The sequence below is a fragment of the Pseudophryne corroboree genome, chromosome 10 (genome assembly GCF_028390025.1).
Source record: "Pseudophryne corroboree isolate aPseCor3 chromosome 10, aPseCor3.hap2, whole genome shotgun sequence".
NCBI lineage: Eukaryota > Metazoa > Chordata > Amphibia > Anura > Myobatrachidae > Pseudophryne > Pseudophryne corroboree.
The window spans coordinates 155,279,431-155,295,891 of NC_086453.1; the positions used below are offsets into that span (position 1 = coordinate 155,279,431).

At 47.3% G+C, this 16,461-nt stretch overlaps 1 protein-coding gene and 1 pseudogene across 1 annotated transcript in view; one reads left to right on the forward strand and one right to left on the reverse strand.

The window, feature by feature from the left end:
- The window catches only part of KASH5 (KASH domain containing 5), a 1,087,213-nt gene that overhangs the window by 138,087 nt on the left and 932,665 nt on the right, over positions 1-16,461 (forward strand). The gene's annotated exons all lie outside the window — the stretch shown is intronic.
- LOC134968060 (5S ribosomal RNA) lies at positions 12,114-12,233 on the reverse strand (annotated as a pseudogene).

Here is a 16,461-nt window from a genome sequence, read left to right on the forward strand (position 1 = left end):
ATAAGGGAAAAACACTTATATAAGGTTATCCCTGTATATATATAGCGCTCTGGTGTGTGCTGGCAAACTCTCCCTCTGTCTCCCCAAAGGGCTAGTGGGGTCCTGTCCTCTATCAGAGCATTCCCTGTGTGTGTGTGCTGTGTGTCGGTACGTTGTGTCGACATGTATGAGGAGGAAAATGGTATGGAGGCGGAGCAATTGCCTGTAATAGTGATGTCACCCCCTAGGGAGTCGACACCTGACTGGATGGTCGTATGGAAGGAATTACGTGATAGCGTCAGCACTTTACAAAAGACTGTTGACGACATGAGACAGCCGGAAAAACAGTTAATACCTGTCCAGGCATCTCAAACACCGTCAGGGGCTCTAAAGCGCCCGTTACCTCAGATGGTCGACACAGACCCAGACACGGACACAGACTCCAGTGTCGACGGTGAGGAAACAAACGTATTTTCCAGTAGGGCCACACGTTATATGATCACGGCAATGAAGGAGGTTTTGAACATTTCTGATACTACAAGTACCACAAAAAAGGGTATTATGTGGGGTGTGAAAAAACTACCCGTAGTTTTTCCTGAATCAGATGAATTAAATGAGGTGTGTGATGAAGCGTGGGTTTCCCCCGATAAAAAACTGCTAATTTCTAAAAAAATTATTGGCATTATACCCTTTCCCGCCAGAGGTTAGGGCGCGTTGGGAAACACCCCCTAGGGTAGATAAAGCGCTCACACGCTTGTCTAAACAGGTGGCACTACCGTCTCCGGATACGGCCGCCCTCAAGGAGCCAGCTGATAGGAAGCTGGAAAATATCCTAAAAAGTATATACACACATACTGGTGTTATACTGAGACCAGCAATCGCCTCAGCCTGGATGTGCAGTGCTGGGGTGGCTTGGTCGGATTCCCTGACTGAAAATATTGATACCCTGGACAGGGACAGTATATTATTGACTATAGAGCATTTAAAGGATGCATTTCTATATATGCGAGATGCACAGAGGGATATTTGCCCTCTGGCATCAAGAGTAAGTGCGCTGTCCATTTCTGCCAGAAGAGGGTTATGGATGCGACAGTGGTCAGGTGATGCGGATTCCAAACGGCATATGGAAGTATTGCCATATAAAGGGGAGGAGTTATTTGGGGTCGGTCTATCGGACCTGGTGGCCACAGCAACGGCTGGGAAATCCACCTTTTTACCCCAGGTCACCTCTCAGCAGAAAAAGACACCGTCTTTTCAGGCTCAATCCTTTCGTCCCCATAAGGGCAAGCGGGCAAAAGGCCACTCATATCTGCCCCAGGGCAGAGGAATGGGAAAAAGACAGCAGCAGGCAGCCTCTTCCCAGGAACAGAAGCCCTCCCCCGCTTCTGCCAAGTCCTCAGCATGACGCTGGGGCCTTACAAGCGGACTCAGGTACGGTGGGGGGTCGTCTCAAAAATTTCAGCGCGCAGTGGGCTCACTCGCAAGTGGACCCCTGGATCCTGCAGGTAGTATCTCAGGGGTACAAATTGGAATTCGAGACGTCTCCCCCTCGCCGGTTCCTGAAGTCTGCTTTACCAACATCTCCCTCCGACAGGGAGGCGGTATTGGAAGCCATTCACAAGCTGTATTCCCAGCAGGTGATAATCAAGGTACCCCTCCTACAACAGGGAAAGGGGTATTATTCCACGCTGTTTGTGGTACCGAAGCCGGACGGCTCGGTGAGATCTATTTTAAATCTGAAATCCTTGAACACTTACATACAAAGGTTCAAATTCAAGATGGAATCACTCAGAGCAGTGATAGCGAACCTGAAGAAGGGGACTATATGGTGTCTCTGGACATCAAGGATGCTTACCTCCATGTCCCAATTTGCCCTTCTCACCAAGGGTACCTCAGGTTTGTGGTACAGAACTGTCACTATCAGTTTCAGACGCTGCCGTTTGGATTGTCCACGGCACCCCGGGTCTTTACCAAGGTAATGGCCGAAATGATGATTCTTCTTCGAAGAAAAGGCGTCTTAATTATCCCTTACTTGGACGATCTCCTGATAAGGGCAAGGTCCAGGGAACAGTTAGAGGTCGGAGTAGCACTATCTCAAGTAGTGCTACGACAGCACGGGTGGATTCTAAATATTCCAAAATCGCAGCTGATTCCGACGACACATCTGCTGTTCCTAGGGATGATTCTGGACACAGTCCAGAAAAAGGTGTTTCTCCCGGAGGAGAAAGCCAGGGAGTTATCCGAGCTAGTCAGGAACCTCCTAAAACCAGGCCAAGTGTCAGTGCATCAATGCACAAGGGTCCTGGGAAAAATGGTGGCTTCTTACGAAGCGATTCCATTCGGCAGATTCCACGCAAGAACTTTTCAGTGGGATCTGCTGGACAAATGGTCCGGATCGCATCTTCAGATGCATCAGCGGATAACCCTGTCTCCAAGGACAAGGGTGTCTCTCCTGTGGTGGTTGCAGAGTGCTCATCTTCTAGAGGGCCGCAGATTCGGCATTCAGGACTGGGTCCTGGTGACCACGGATGCCAGCCTGAGAGGCTGGGGAGCAGTCACACAGGGAAGAAATTTCCAGGGCTTGTGGTCAAGCCTGGAGACATCACTTCACATAAATATCCTGGAGCTAAGAGCCATCTACAATGCTCTGAGCCTAGCAAGACCTCTGCTTCAAGGTCAGCTGGTGCTGATCCAGTCGGACAACATCACGGCAGTCGCCCACGTAAACAGACAGGGCGGCACAAGAAGCAGGAGGGCAATGACAGAAGTTGCAAGGATTCTTCGCTGGGCAGAAAATCATGTGATAGCACTGTCAGCAGTGTTCATTCCGGGTGTGGACAACTGGGAAGCAGACTTCCTCAGCAGACACGACCTCCACCCGGGGGAGTGGGGACTTCACCCAGAAGTCTTCCACATGATTGTGAACCGTTGGGAAAAACCAAAGGTGGACATGATGGCGTCCCGCCTCAACAAAAAACTAGACAGATATTGCACCAGGTCAAGGGACCCTCAGGCAATAGCTGTGGACGCTCTGGTAACACCATGGGTGTACCAGTCAGTGTATGTGTTCCCTCCTCTGCCTCTCATACCCAAGGTACTGAGGATCATAAGAAGGAGAGGAGTAAGGACTATACTCGTGGCTCTGGATTGGCCAAGAAGGACTTGGTACCCGGAACTTCAAGAGATGCTCACAGAGGACCCGTGGCCTCTACCTCTAAGAAAGGACCTGCTCCAGCAGGGACCCTGTCTCTTCCAAGACTTACCGCGGCTGCGTTTGACGGCATGGCGGTTGAACGCCGGATCCTGAAGGAAAAAGGCATTCCGGATGAAGTCATCCCTACCCTGATCAAAGCCAGGAAGGATGTAACCGTACAACATTATCACCGTATTTGGCGTAAATATGTTGCGTGGTGCGAGGCCAGGAAGGCCCCTACAGAGGAATTTCAACTGGGTCGTTTCCTGCATTTCCTACAAACAGGACTGTCTATGGGCCTAAAAATTAGGGTCCATTAAGGTTCAGATTTCGGCCCTGTCGATTTTCTTCCAAAAAGAACTGGCTTCAGTTCCTGAAGTACAGACGTTTGTCAAGGGGGTATTGCATATACAAACTCCTTTTGTGCCTCCAGTGGCACCTTGGGATCTAAATGTAGTTTTGGGATTCCTAAAATCACATTGGTTTGAACCACTTTCCACTGTGGACTTAAAATATCTCACATGGAAGGTGGTAATGCTGTTAACCCTGGCTTCAGCCAGGCGTGTCTCAGAATTGGCGGCTTTATCCTATAAAAGCCCTTACCTAATTTTTCATACGGACAGGGCAGAATTGAGGACTCGTCCTCAATTTCTCCCTAAGGTGGTTTCAGCATTTCACTTGAACCAGCCTATTGTGGTGCCTGCGGCTACTAGGGACTTGGAGGACTCCAAGTTGCTGGATGTAGTCAGGGCCCTGAAAATATATGTTTCCAGGACGGCTGGAGTCAGAAAATCTGACTCGCTATTTATCCTGTATGCACCCAACAAGCTGGGTGCTCCTGCTTCTAAGCAGACTATTGCTCGTTGGATTTGTAGTACAATTCAGCTTGCACATTCTGTGGCAGGCCTGCCACAGCCAAAATCTGTAAAAGCCCATTCCACAAGGAAAGTGGGCTCATCTTGGGCGGCTGCCCGAGGGGTCTCGGCTTTACAACTTTGCCGAGCAGCTACTTGGTCAGGGGCAAACACGTTTGCTAAATTCTACAAATTTGATACCCTGGCTGAGGAGGACCTGGAGTTCTCTCATTCGGTGCTGCAGAGTCATCCGCACTCTCCCGTCCGTTTGGGAGCTTTGGTATAATCCCCATGGTCTTTACGGAGTCCCCAGCATCCACTTAGGACGTTAGAGAAAATAAGAATTTACTTACCGATAATTCTATTTCTCGTAGTCCGTAGTGGATGCTGGGCGCCCATCCCAAGTGCGGATTGTCTGCAATACTTGTACATAGTTATTGTTACAAAAATCGGGTTATTATTGTTGTGAGCCATCTTTTCGGAGGCTCCTCTGTTATCATGCTGTTAACTGGGTTCAGATCACAGGTTGTACGGTGTGATTGTGTGGCTGGTATGAGTCTTACCCGGGATTCAATATCCTTCCTTATTGTGTACGCTCGTCCGGCACAGTATCCTAACTGAGGCTTGGAGGAGGGTCATAGGGGGAGGAGCCAGTGCAACCAGGTAGTCCTAAAGCTTTTACTTTTGTGCCCAGTCTCCCTGCGGAGCCGCTATTCCCCATGGTCCTTACGGAGTCCCCAGCATCCACTACGGACTACGAGAAATAGAATTATCGGTAAGTAAACTCTTATTTTCCATACCCTGTATCCTTTTATGTTTTTGTACTTTGTTTTATATGAAATCTTTGTTTTTACTTCAAACATTTTTTACTCTCATGAATTAAAAACGTTTTGCTTTTATATATTTTTGGCTTTCAATTTAAAAAAAAAACACATTTTGTAAAACGCGGTCTTTAGCCACATTAGTCGCCGTTATCACTATCCCCCCCCCCCCCCCCCCCCCCCCCTGTTTTATGCATTTTTAACAACATTATACCATTGTTGTATTTTTAGGGTTTGGCTGACACCTTTTTATAAGGGAAAATGGGCTTTTAGTATTTTTGTGTGGTGAAACTTTTAACGTTTGCATAGCCTTACTGAGACTTTCATTTCACAAGTGGCGCTGTACTATTGTCTTGTGCATATATATATATATATATATATATATATATATATAAATATAAATATAAAATCACGACCCGCACTCAAAGCCTATGTATATAAAGCAAAAAATGGTGGTGCAAGGCAGCAATAAATATAAAACACTTCTCCAGCGATGCAGAAAAAGTAGACAAGCCAACACTCACGTGTAGATGAAAGAAAAGCAGGATTTATTCCTTAACCAAACGGCATGGTGAAGTACAGCAAATACAGCAAACACAGCCGACAGCTGTTTCAAACCGACTGGTCTTTCTCAGGGGCTAACCGCACTGTTGTCAGAACACGAAATATAAGCCTCAAATGCTCCACAATCAACCCAGCAGCATCAGGACGTGGGCTGAGACAAGTCCGGGCATGTCTAATGCATCCCCTGCTGTCTCCTCCCATTCCATGACACTGGTAACTAAGCTAAGCAAACCCGGTGTCATGCATAGCAACGGCTCCGGAGCGCGGCAAAACGTGCGGCGAGTGGTCTCAACTAGAGATGAGCGCCTGAAATTTTTCGGGTTTTGTGTTTTGGTTTTGGGTTCGGTTCCGCGGCCGTGTTTTGGGTTCGAACGCGTTTTGGCAAAACCTCACCGAATTTTTTTTGTCGGATTCGGGTGTGTTTTGGATTCGGGTGTTTTTTTCAAAAAACACTAAAAAACAGCTTAAATCATAGAATTTGGGGGTCATTTTGATCCCAAAGTATTATTAACCTCAAAAACCATAATTTACACTCATTTTCAGTCTATTCTGAATACCTCACACCTCACAATATTATTTTAGTCCTAAAATTTGCACCGAGGTCGCTGTGTGAGTAAGATAAGCGACCCTAGTGGCCGACACAAACACCGGGCCCATCTAGGAGTGGCACTGCAGTGTCACGCAGGATGGCCTTCCAAAAAACCCTCCCCAACAGCACATGACGCAAAGAAAAAAAGAGAGCGCAATGAGGTAGCTGTGTGAGTAAGATTAGCGACCCTAGTGGCCGACACAAACACCGGGCCCATCTAGGAGTGGCACTGCAGTGTCACGCAGGATGTCCCTTCCAAAAAACCCTCCCCAAACAGCACATGACGCAAAGAAAAAAGAGGCGCAATGAGGTAGCTGTGTGAGTAAGATTAGCGACCCTAGTGGCCGACACAAACACCCGGGCCCATCTAGGAGTGGCACTGCAGTGTCACGCAGGATGGCCCTTCCAAAAAACCCTCCCAAACAGCACATGACGCAAAGAAAAAAAGAGGCGCAATGAGGTAGCTGTGTGAGTAAGATTAGCGACCCTAGTGGCCGACACAAACACCGGGCCCATCTAGGAGTGGCACTGCAGTGTCACGCAGGATGTCCCTTCCAAAAAACCCTCCCCAAACAGCACATGACGCAAAGAAAAAAGAGGCGCAATGAGGTAGCTGTGTGAGTAAGATTAGCGACCCTAGTGGCCGACACAAACACCGGGCCCATCTAGGAGTGGCACTGCAGTGTCACGCAGGATGTCCCTTCCAAAAAAACCCTCCCCAAACAGCACATGACGCAAAGAAAAAAAGAGGCGCAATGAGGTAGCTGACTGTGTGAGTAAGATTAGCGACCCTAGTGGCCGACACAAACACCGGGCCCATCTAGGAGTGGCACTGCAGTGTCACGCAGGATGTCCCTTCCAAAAAACCCTCCCCAATCAGCACATGATGCAAAGAAAAAGAAAAGAAAAAAGAGGTGCAAGATGGAATTGTCCTTGGGCCCTCCCACCCACCCTTATGTTGTATAAACAAAACAGGACATGCACACTTTAACCAACCCATCATTTCAGTGACAGGGTCTGCCACACGACTGTGACTGATATGACGGGTTGGTTTGGACCCCCCCCAAAAAAGAAGCAATTAATCTCTCCTTGCACAAACTGGCTCTACAGAGGCAAGATGTCCACCTCATCTTCACCCTCCGATATATCACCGTGTACATCCCCCTCCTCACAGATTATCAATTCGTCTCCACTGGAATCCACCATCTCAGCTCCCTGTGTACTTTGTGGAGGCAATTGCTGCTGGTCAATGTCTCCGCGGAGGAATTGATTATAATTAATTTTAATGAACATCATCTTCTCCACATTTTCTGGATGTAACCTCGTACGCCGATTGCTGACAAGGTGAGCGGCGGCACTAAACACTCTTTCGGAGTTCACACTTGTGGGAGGGCAACTTAGGTAGAATAAAGCCAGTTTGTGCAAGGGCCTCCAAATTGCCTCTTTTTCCTGCCAGTATAAGTACGGACTGTGTGACGTGCCTACTTGGATGCGGTCACTCATATAATCCTCCACCATTCTATCAATGTTGAGAGAATCATATGCAGTGACAGTAGACGACATGTCCGTAATCGTTGTCAGGTCCTTCAGTCCGGACCAGATGTCAGCATCAGCAGTCGCTCCAGACTGCCCTGCATCACCGCCAGCGGGTGGGCTCGGAATTCTGAGCCTTTTCCTCGCACCCCCAGTTGCGGGAGAATGTGAAGGAGGAGATGTTGACAGGTCGCGTTCCGCTTGACTTGACAATTTTGTCACCAGCAGGTCTTTCAACCCCAGCAGACCTGTGTCTGCCGGAAAGAGAGATCCAAGGTAGGCTTTAAATCTAGGATCGAGCACGGTGGCCAAAATGTAGTGCTCTGATTTCAACAGATTGACCACCCGTGAATCCTTGTTAAGCGAATTAAGGGCTGCATCCACAAGTCCCACATGCCTAGCGGAATCGCTCCCTTTTAGCTCCTTCTTCAATGCCTCCAGCTTCTTCTGCAAAAGCCTGATGAGGGGAATGACCTGACTCAGGCTGGCAGTGTCTGAACTGACTTCACGTGTGGCAAGTTCAAAGGGCATCAGAACCTTGCACAACGTTGAAATCATTCTCCACTGCACTTGAGACAGGTGCATTCCACCTACTATATCGTGCTCAATTGTATAGGCTTGAATGGCCTTTTGCTGCTCCTCCAACCTCTGAAGCATATAGAGGGTTGAATTCCACCTCGTTACCACTTCTTGCTTCAGATGATGGCAGGGCAGGTTCAGTAGTTTTTGGTGGTGCTCCAGTCTTCTGTACGTGGTGCCTGTACGCCGAAAGTGTCCCGCAATTTTTCTGGCCACCGACAGCATCTCTTGCACGCCCCTGTCGTTTTTTAAAAAATTCTGCACCACCAAATTCAAGGTATGTGCAAAACATGGGACGTGCTGGAATTTGCCCATATTTAATGCACACACAATATTGCTGGCGTTGTCCGATGCCACAAATCCACAGGAGAGTCCAATTGGGGTAAGCCATTCCGCGATGATCTTCCTCAGTTGCCGTAAGAGGTTTTCAGCTGTGTGCGTATTCTGGAAAGCGGTGATACAAAGCGTAGCCTGCCTAGGAAAGAGTTGGCATTTGCGAGATGCTGCTACTGGTGCCGCCGCTGCTGTTCTTGCGGCGGGAGTCCATACATCTACCCAGTGGGCTGTCACAGTCATATAGTCCTGACCCTGCCCTGCTCCACTTGTCCACATGTCCGTGGTTAAGTGGACATTGGGTACAACTGCATTTTTTAGGACACTGGTGAGTCTTTTTCTGACGTCCGTGTACATTCTCGGTATCGCCTGCCTAGAGAAGTGGAACCTAGATGGTATTTGGTAACGGGGGCACACTGCCTCAATAAATTGTCTAGTTCCCTGTGAACTAACGGCGGATACCGGACGCACGTCTAACACCAACATAGTTGTCAAGGACTCAGTTATCCGCTTTGCAGTAGGATGACTGCTGTGATATTTCATCTTCCTCGCAAAGGACTGTTGAACAGTCAATTGCTTACTGGAAGTAGTACAAGTGGGCTTACGACTTCCCCTCTGGGATGACCATCGACTCCCAGCGGCAACAACAGCAGCGCCAGCAGCAGTAGGCGTTACACGCAAGGATGCATCGGAGGAATCCCAGGCAGGAGAGGACTCGTCAGAATTGCCAGTGACATGGCCTGCAGGACTATTGGCATTCCTGGGGAAGGAGGAAATTGACACTGAGGGAGTTGGTGGGGTGGTTTGCGTGAGCTTGGTTACAAGAGGAAGGGATTTACTGGTCAGTGGACTGCTTCCGCTGTCACCCAAAGTTTTTGAACTTGTCACTGACTTATTATGAATGCGCTGCAGGTGACGTATAAGGGAGGATGTTCCGAGGTGGTTAACGTCCTTACCCCTACTTATTACAGCTTGACAAAGGGAACACACGGCTTGACACCTGTTGTCCGCATTTCTGGTGAAATACCTCCACACCGAAGAGCTGATTTTTTTGGTATTTTCACCTGGCATGTCAACGGCCATATTCCTCCCACGGACAACAGGTGTCTCCCCGGGTGCCTGACTTAAACAAACCACCTCACCATCAGAATCCTCCTGGTCAATTTCCTCCCCAGCGCCAGCAACACCCATATCCTCCTCATCCTGGTGTACTTCAACACTGACATCTTCAATCTGACTATCAGGAACTGGACTGCGGGTGCTCCTTCCAGCACTTGCAGGGGGCGTGCAAATGGTGGAAGGCGCATGCTCTTCACGTCCAGTGTTGGGAAGGTCAGGCATCGCAACCGACACAATTGGACTCTCCTTGTGGATTTGGGATTTCAAAGAATGCACAGTTCTTTGCGGTGCTTTTGCCAGCTTGAGTCTTTTCAGTTTTCTAGCGAGAGGCTGAGTGCTTCCATCCTCATGTGAAGCTGAACCACTAGCCATGAACATAGGCCAGGGCCTCAGCCGTTCCTTGCCACTCCGTGTGGTAAATGGCATATTGGCAAGTTTACGCTTCTCCTCCGACAATTTTATTTTAGGTTTTGGAGTCCTTTTTTTACTGATATTTGGTGTTTTGGTTTTGACATGCTCTGTACTATGCCATTGGGCATCGGCCTTGGCAGACGACGTTGCTGGCATTTCATCGTCTCGGCCATGACTAGTGGCAGCAGCTTCAGCACGAGGTGGAAGTGGATCTTGATCTTTCCCTAATTTTGGAACCTCAACATTTTTGTTCTCCATATTTTAATAGGCACAACTAAAAGGCACCTCAGGTAAACAATGGAGATGGATGGATTGGATACTAGTATACAATTATGGACGGGCTGCCGAGTGCCGACACAGAGGTAGCCACAGCCGTGAACTACCGCACTGTACTGTGTCTGCTGCTAATATATAGACTGGTTGATAAAGAGATAGTATACTCGTAACTAGTATGTATGTATAAAGAAAGAAAAAAAAAACACGGTTAGGTGGTATATACAATTATGGACGGGCTGCCGAGTGCCGACACAGAGGTAGCCACAGCCGTGAACTACCGCACTGTACTGTGTCTGCTGCTAATATATAGACTGGTTGATAAAGAGATAGTATACTCGTAACTAGTATGTATGTATAAAGAAAGAAAAAAAAAACACGGTTAGGTGGTATATACAATTATGGACGGGCTGTCGAGTGCCGACACAGAGGTAGCCACAGCCGTGAACTACCGCACTGTACTGTGTCTGCTGCTAATATAGACTGGTTGATAAAGAGATAGTATACTACTAATATTATATATACTGGTGGTCAGGTCACTGGTCACTAGTCACACTGGCAGTGGCACTCCTGCAGCAAAAGTGTGCACTGTTTTAATATAATATTATGTACTCCTGGCTCCTGCTATAACCTATAACTGGCACTGCAGTAGTGCTCCCCAGTCTCCCCCACAATTATAAGCTGTGTGAGCTGAGCAGTCAGACAGATATATAATATATATAGATGATGCAGCACACTGGCCTGAGCCTGAGCAGTGCACACAGATATGGTATGTGACTGACTGAGTCACTGTGTGTATCGCTTTTTTCAGGCAGAGAACGGATATATTAAATAAACTGCACTGTGTGTCTGGTGGTCACTCACTATATAATATATTATGTACTCCTGGCTCCTGCTATAACCTATAACTGGCACTGCAGTAGTGCTCCCCAGTCTCCCCCACAATTATAAGCTGTGTGAGCTGAGCAGTCAGACAGATAATCAGATATATATAATATTATATATAGATAATAGATGATGCAGCACACTGGCCTGAGCCTGAGCAGTGCACACAGATATGGTATGTGACTGAGTCACTGTGTATCGCTTTTTTCAGGCAGAGAACGGATTATAAATAAAACTGGTGGTCACTATCAGCAAAACTCTGCACTGTACTGAGTACTCCTAATGCTCCCCAAAATTAGTAAATCAAGTGTCTCTCTAATCTATTCTAAACGGAGAGGACGCCAGCCACGTCCTCTCCCTATCAATCTCAATGCACGTGTGAAAATGGCGGCGACGCGCGGCTCCTTATATAGAATCCGAGTCTCGCGATAGAATCCGAGCCTCGCGAGAATCCGACAGCGTCATGATGACGTTCGGGCGCGCTCGGGTTAACCGAGCAAGGCGGGAAGATCCGAGTCGCTCGGACCCGTGAAAAAAAACATGAAGTTCGTGCGGGTTCGGATTCAGAGAAACCGAACCCGCTCATCTCTAGTCTCAACAGCATGACTAGTAAATGGCATGCTGATAGTGAGGGGAATTGCAAGGACGCTGTATATCAAAACAGAGGTGAATGAAATTAAGTGATGTGTTTAAAAAAGTAAAAGGAATAGTGCTGAAGCTCAGCAGAACAGGGTTCCCTGAAAGTGCTGGCTAGAAAGTGCAGGGTGCAAAAAGCAGGAAGGAAGGAATGACAGGTCTAATAGAAATAATAGCAGGTGACACAAGGACAACCCTCAAAACACCCTACTGCAAAGCAATGCCCACTTGTTACGGCAATCAATATAAATAAGAATATATGTGCAAAAAGAATCCAAACTGCCCTATTGGGGAGAAAACCCACAGAATGCACAATGTCCGCTGCCTTGTGGTATTAAGTGAGTGATGTACAGCACCCAGTATTCCCAGATCGTCACCGATACTGGTACTGACTGGGCCCAACACTGCTTAGCTTCCAAGATCAGCCGGAATTGGACATTTGCCAGTGTGGTATGGCTGTAAATATCACTAGACCAACATATGTTGTCTACTGGGGAATCCCATATAGGCAGCTGGAATCCGATACTGCTAAACACAACACCAAAGATGGACAATAAGCTGCACAAAGTGAGCAAGAGAGGGTCTGCATGGTGGATGTTGAAAGCGAGGGTGAAAGGAAAGGTGTCACTGCTAGTGAAGTGGGGACCTGTCAGGATCGAGTCTCTAGATATATAAAGACCCACGGCGGTGTCTGACAGCACATAGCATGCAAAGAACATAAATGACAGGACACACGGCGGTGTCTGACAGCACATAGCATGCAAAGAACATCAATGACAGGACACACGGCGGTGTCTAAGAAAATTAAACCAAACAGCGGAATGCAGAGTCCAACAAAAAGTCACTATAATATGTCACAGGAAATAACCTAAACGAAAATCTTCATTGAGGCCAATCGGAGTAAGGCAATTAAGTCTGTGTATCCATTGTCGTTCTCGTTGTAGCAAAATTCTGTCCCGATCACCCCCACGTTGTAGTATGTGATCAATGATACAACATTTGAGCTGGTTAACAGTATGATGTGCTTCCTTGAAGTGTCTTGCGACCGGTAAGTTAGTAAAGTCTTTTGAGGTGTCTGTAGCAATTAGGCACTTCTTGATAGATGTGCGGTGTTGGCTGAGCCGTTCTTTCATCATTCTACTAGTCTTGCCGACATACAGACGGTTGCATGGGCATCTCAAAATGTAAACAAATCTACTGTTACAGTCCAGCCTATTTTTCCTTAAAAATCTTCATGGGGTGAAGTTTGTTTCCATCCAGCTACAAGTCTGTGAGTGCCACCTGATTTAGTTTGGTGTATGTTGGTGGACTGGCATGTCCACAAGGAAGGGCACCACAGCCAGTTTATTTGGAGGAGTGCCGGGGCAGTCCTTGGAAATATATATATATATATATTCTGGATCTCTCTATATATATATATATATATATATAAATATAAAATTTAATATATATAGTGTTTCACAGGATATACTGTTTGGTATTTTTCTCAGTGTATTTCAGTCACCTTATACCACTTAAAGCCTCTGTTTGTGATCTGCATAGCAATCACACTCCACAGGTTTTTTTTGCCAGGTACTGTCTGGCTATATTGTACTGTTACGCCCTAGGGCTACATACTCCAATAATGTCTGTATCACAGGGCAGGAGATCTGTGGCTGATCCTGCATCATGCAGTGCTGACGCCGCGGATTTATCTGTGGAAAATATTCCAGCTGAGTGTACAGGTATTGGGAGTTCTGTACTCCTCGGTCAGCCTGCAGCATCGGTGGCACACCAAGACCCACCTTGGGCTGCTTTTTCTTATTTACTGACTACGCTAGTAATGAGACTTGCGCTCCCCTGTGGGACCTCCTGTACCTGTACAATCACATACAATCAAATATTGTCCCTGTTGTAAAACCACCATGGGTGGATACTCTGTCGACTCAGTTACAGCAGTTAAATCCGACTTTGGTTAAACAAAAGCCTGACCCTCGCCCTCCTAGGACCAAAGGGTCATCTAAGCGGGCCATTTCTTTCTCACAATCCATGCATGTTTTGGATACTTCATCCGATGAAGATGGCGTATATCCTGACCCATCAGACACTGATGCAGATGCTTCTGATGGGGAATATACAAAACAGGTGGATGTTCCTGACCTCTTCGAGGCTATCAAACTGATTCTTCCAATTGATGATGAACCTGATCCTCCAGATACATCCAAGAAACCTGATAAGTTCAAACGTCAGAAGGTTACTAAATTAGTTTTGCCACATTCTGCCCATTTAGTTGACATACGTCAGGAATCCTGGGAGTCTCCAGGAAAGAAATTCTCCCTGTCTAAAAAGATGATAGCTCATTATCCCCTCGCTGCAGAGTTAAGTAAAAATTGGGAAACACCACCACCGGTGGACTCACAAGTCGCACGTCTGGTGGTGTCTTCTACTCTGCCTGTCACTACCGTCACCTCTCTGAAGGAACCGACAGATAAGCGTGTGGAGGGTTGCTTGAAGTCTATTTACACTCTTGCGGGTGCTGTACATAGACCTACTATAGCGGCTTCCTGGGCTGCAAAAACGATTGAAGCCTGGGTTCAAGAAGTTGAAGCGGAGCTACCTCTGAATTTTTCTGATAATGCCAGACAGTGTCTTTCATATATTACCACAGCCTCTCATTACATTCAGGAGGCGGCCTCTGATGCCGGTGTGCTGGCGGCCAAAGCGTCTACTACGTCCATTCTGGTTTACCAGATTCTGTGGTTGCAGTCCTGGTCTGTGGATCTGGACTCTAAAAAGACCTTGGAGGTGATCCCTTTTAAGGGAAACATCCTTTTTGGGGAAGATCTGAACAAGATTGTTGCTGACTTAGCGTCTGCTAAAACTGCATGTCTGCAGAGTACTTATCCTTCGGCTCCGAAGGCTAAGAGTACCACCTTTTATTCCTTTCGCCCTCCAAGTAAAGCAAAGGGTCAGGCCTACCCAAAACAGGCTTGCACTTCCAAAACCTCTAAGCCCAAATCTAAACGTTCTTGGGCTGCCTGTCAGCCTGCTGCCAAACCAGACAAGCCTGCTGCATGATGGGGCGGGCCTCCCCCTGGGGGACCCCAGGGTGGGAGGCCGTCCTCTTCGGTTCGCCCAGGTATGGTTACAGACAACTTCAGACGCCTGGGTCAGGGAATTCTTCACTCACGGATACGCCATCTCTTTCAAGAAATGTCCCCCTCTCCACTTTTGCTTGACAAATATCCCTTCGGATCTATTGAAAGCAAGAACTCTACATTTGGTGGTACAATCCCTCCTGGACACAGGAGTGATAGTGCCGGTGCCTCTCGCTCAGAGAGGCAAGGGGTACTATTCAACGATGTTCCACTTCCTACTTCTGAAACTGAATGGATCCTCCTGGCCTTGCCTTTTGGACTGACCTAGGTCCCTTTGGAATAGAGTTAGCCTATCCCTTCAAACCTTTCATACTTAACATGCAGCAGGCGCAGCTTGGACTGTCATCTCAGCATTTACAGCACTGTGCAGGGCAACATCAAAGGCGGGACGGGGCAGAGAAGGAGGCAGATTATTCTCCTCAGCGCCAGCCTTTTGACAGCATCAATCGAGGGAAGGCCCACACGGAGGTGCAGCCTAACACAAAATTGGCAGTGGTGGGTGGAGCATGACCTGTTGTATGTCTAATTGCAGATATTCTGTGATAAACACAGAACTTCAGTTATCTTTAGGTATATCCAGTTGTTCAGAAAATAAGACAGAGACTACAGATTCCTGTACAATAAAATCCATTTATTGTTTTGGTGTGTTCTCGGGCGGTTTCATGGAGGGGCACCTTGATGCTGCCAGTTCTCAACAACATCCTACCACAAGTGAGCATATTTTAAAAGCCGTATTAAATTTGCTTAAATACCAGGGCTTTTCAACTCTTTGTGATTATACTTGAAATTCCGTAGCAAAGCAAGGGTATTCAGCTAGTTGTTACTATATTGTTCTAATTTGTTTCCCTACCACCAAAAAAGGTTATTTATCTATGGCTGTTGCTCTAGGCTTCTGACTCCATTATCAAATCCAAAAACTCCTGCTGAGCATGACAAAATGTATCTTTGTTTTTTTTTTATATTATTATTCAGAAGGCATATTAAAATATTTGGCAAAAAGGTTAGATCTTGTTCTCTGTTGCCATCTATTGCATAATTGTGCATTAAATAAACCACTCCCCCCCCCCCCCCCAGATTATGCAATAAACAGGGAGTAGGCAGAGGTTTTTTTGTTTTGTTTTTTAGCAACAACTGACTATGGGCCTAATTCAAAAACTGTCACAAGTGTGCAATGTGAATACGCCGGTATGCTCATGTGGAAGGTCCTGGAGGGGGGTGGGAACGGGGCATCGACACCGCATTTAAGGGGTGCAGTCCGGACAACTCAGTTGTGTCCGGACTGTTGCTGGGGCGGGTCGCGGCGGCTGTGTGATGTCACACGCAGGTGCTGTGACCCAAAATATGGAGGGTAAGTGTCTGCCTTTGCAGCTAGGCTGCGTAGGCAGAGGGCTACTTGAGCCATGCAAAAGCATCACCGCTGTGCGGACTTGCCCTATGCCGTGTGTCCCCCAGCATGTCCGAGAAAATGATCATAGATGTGCATTTTTTTCGCACATCTACGATCAGTTCTGAATTACCCCCTATATGTGCACATAAAGTGGAAGACAGGCATTTA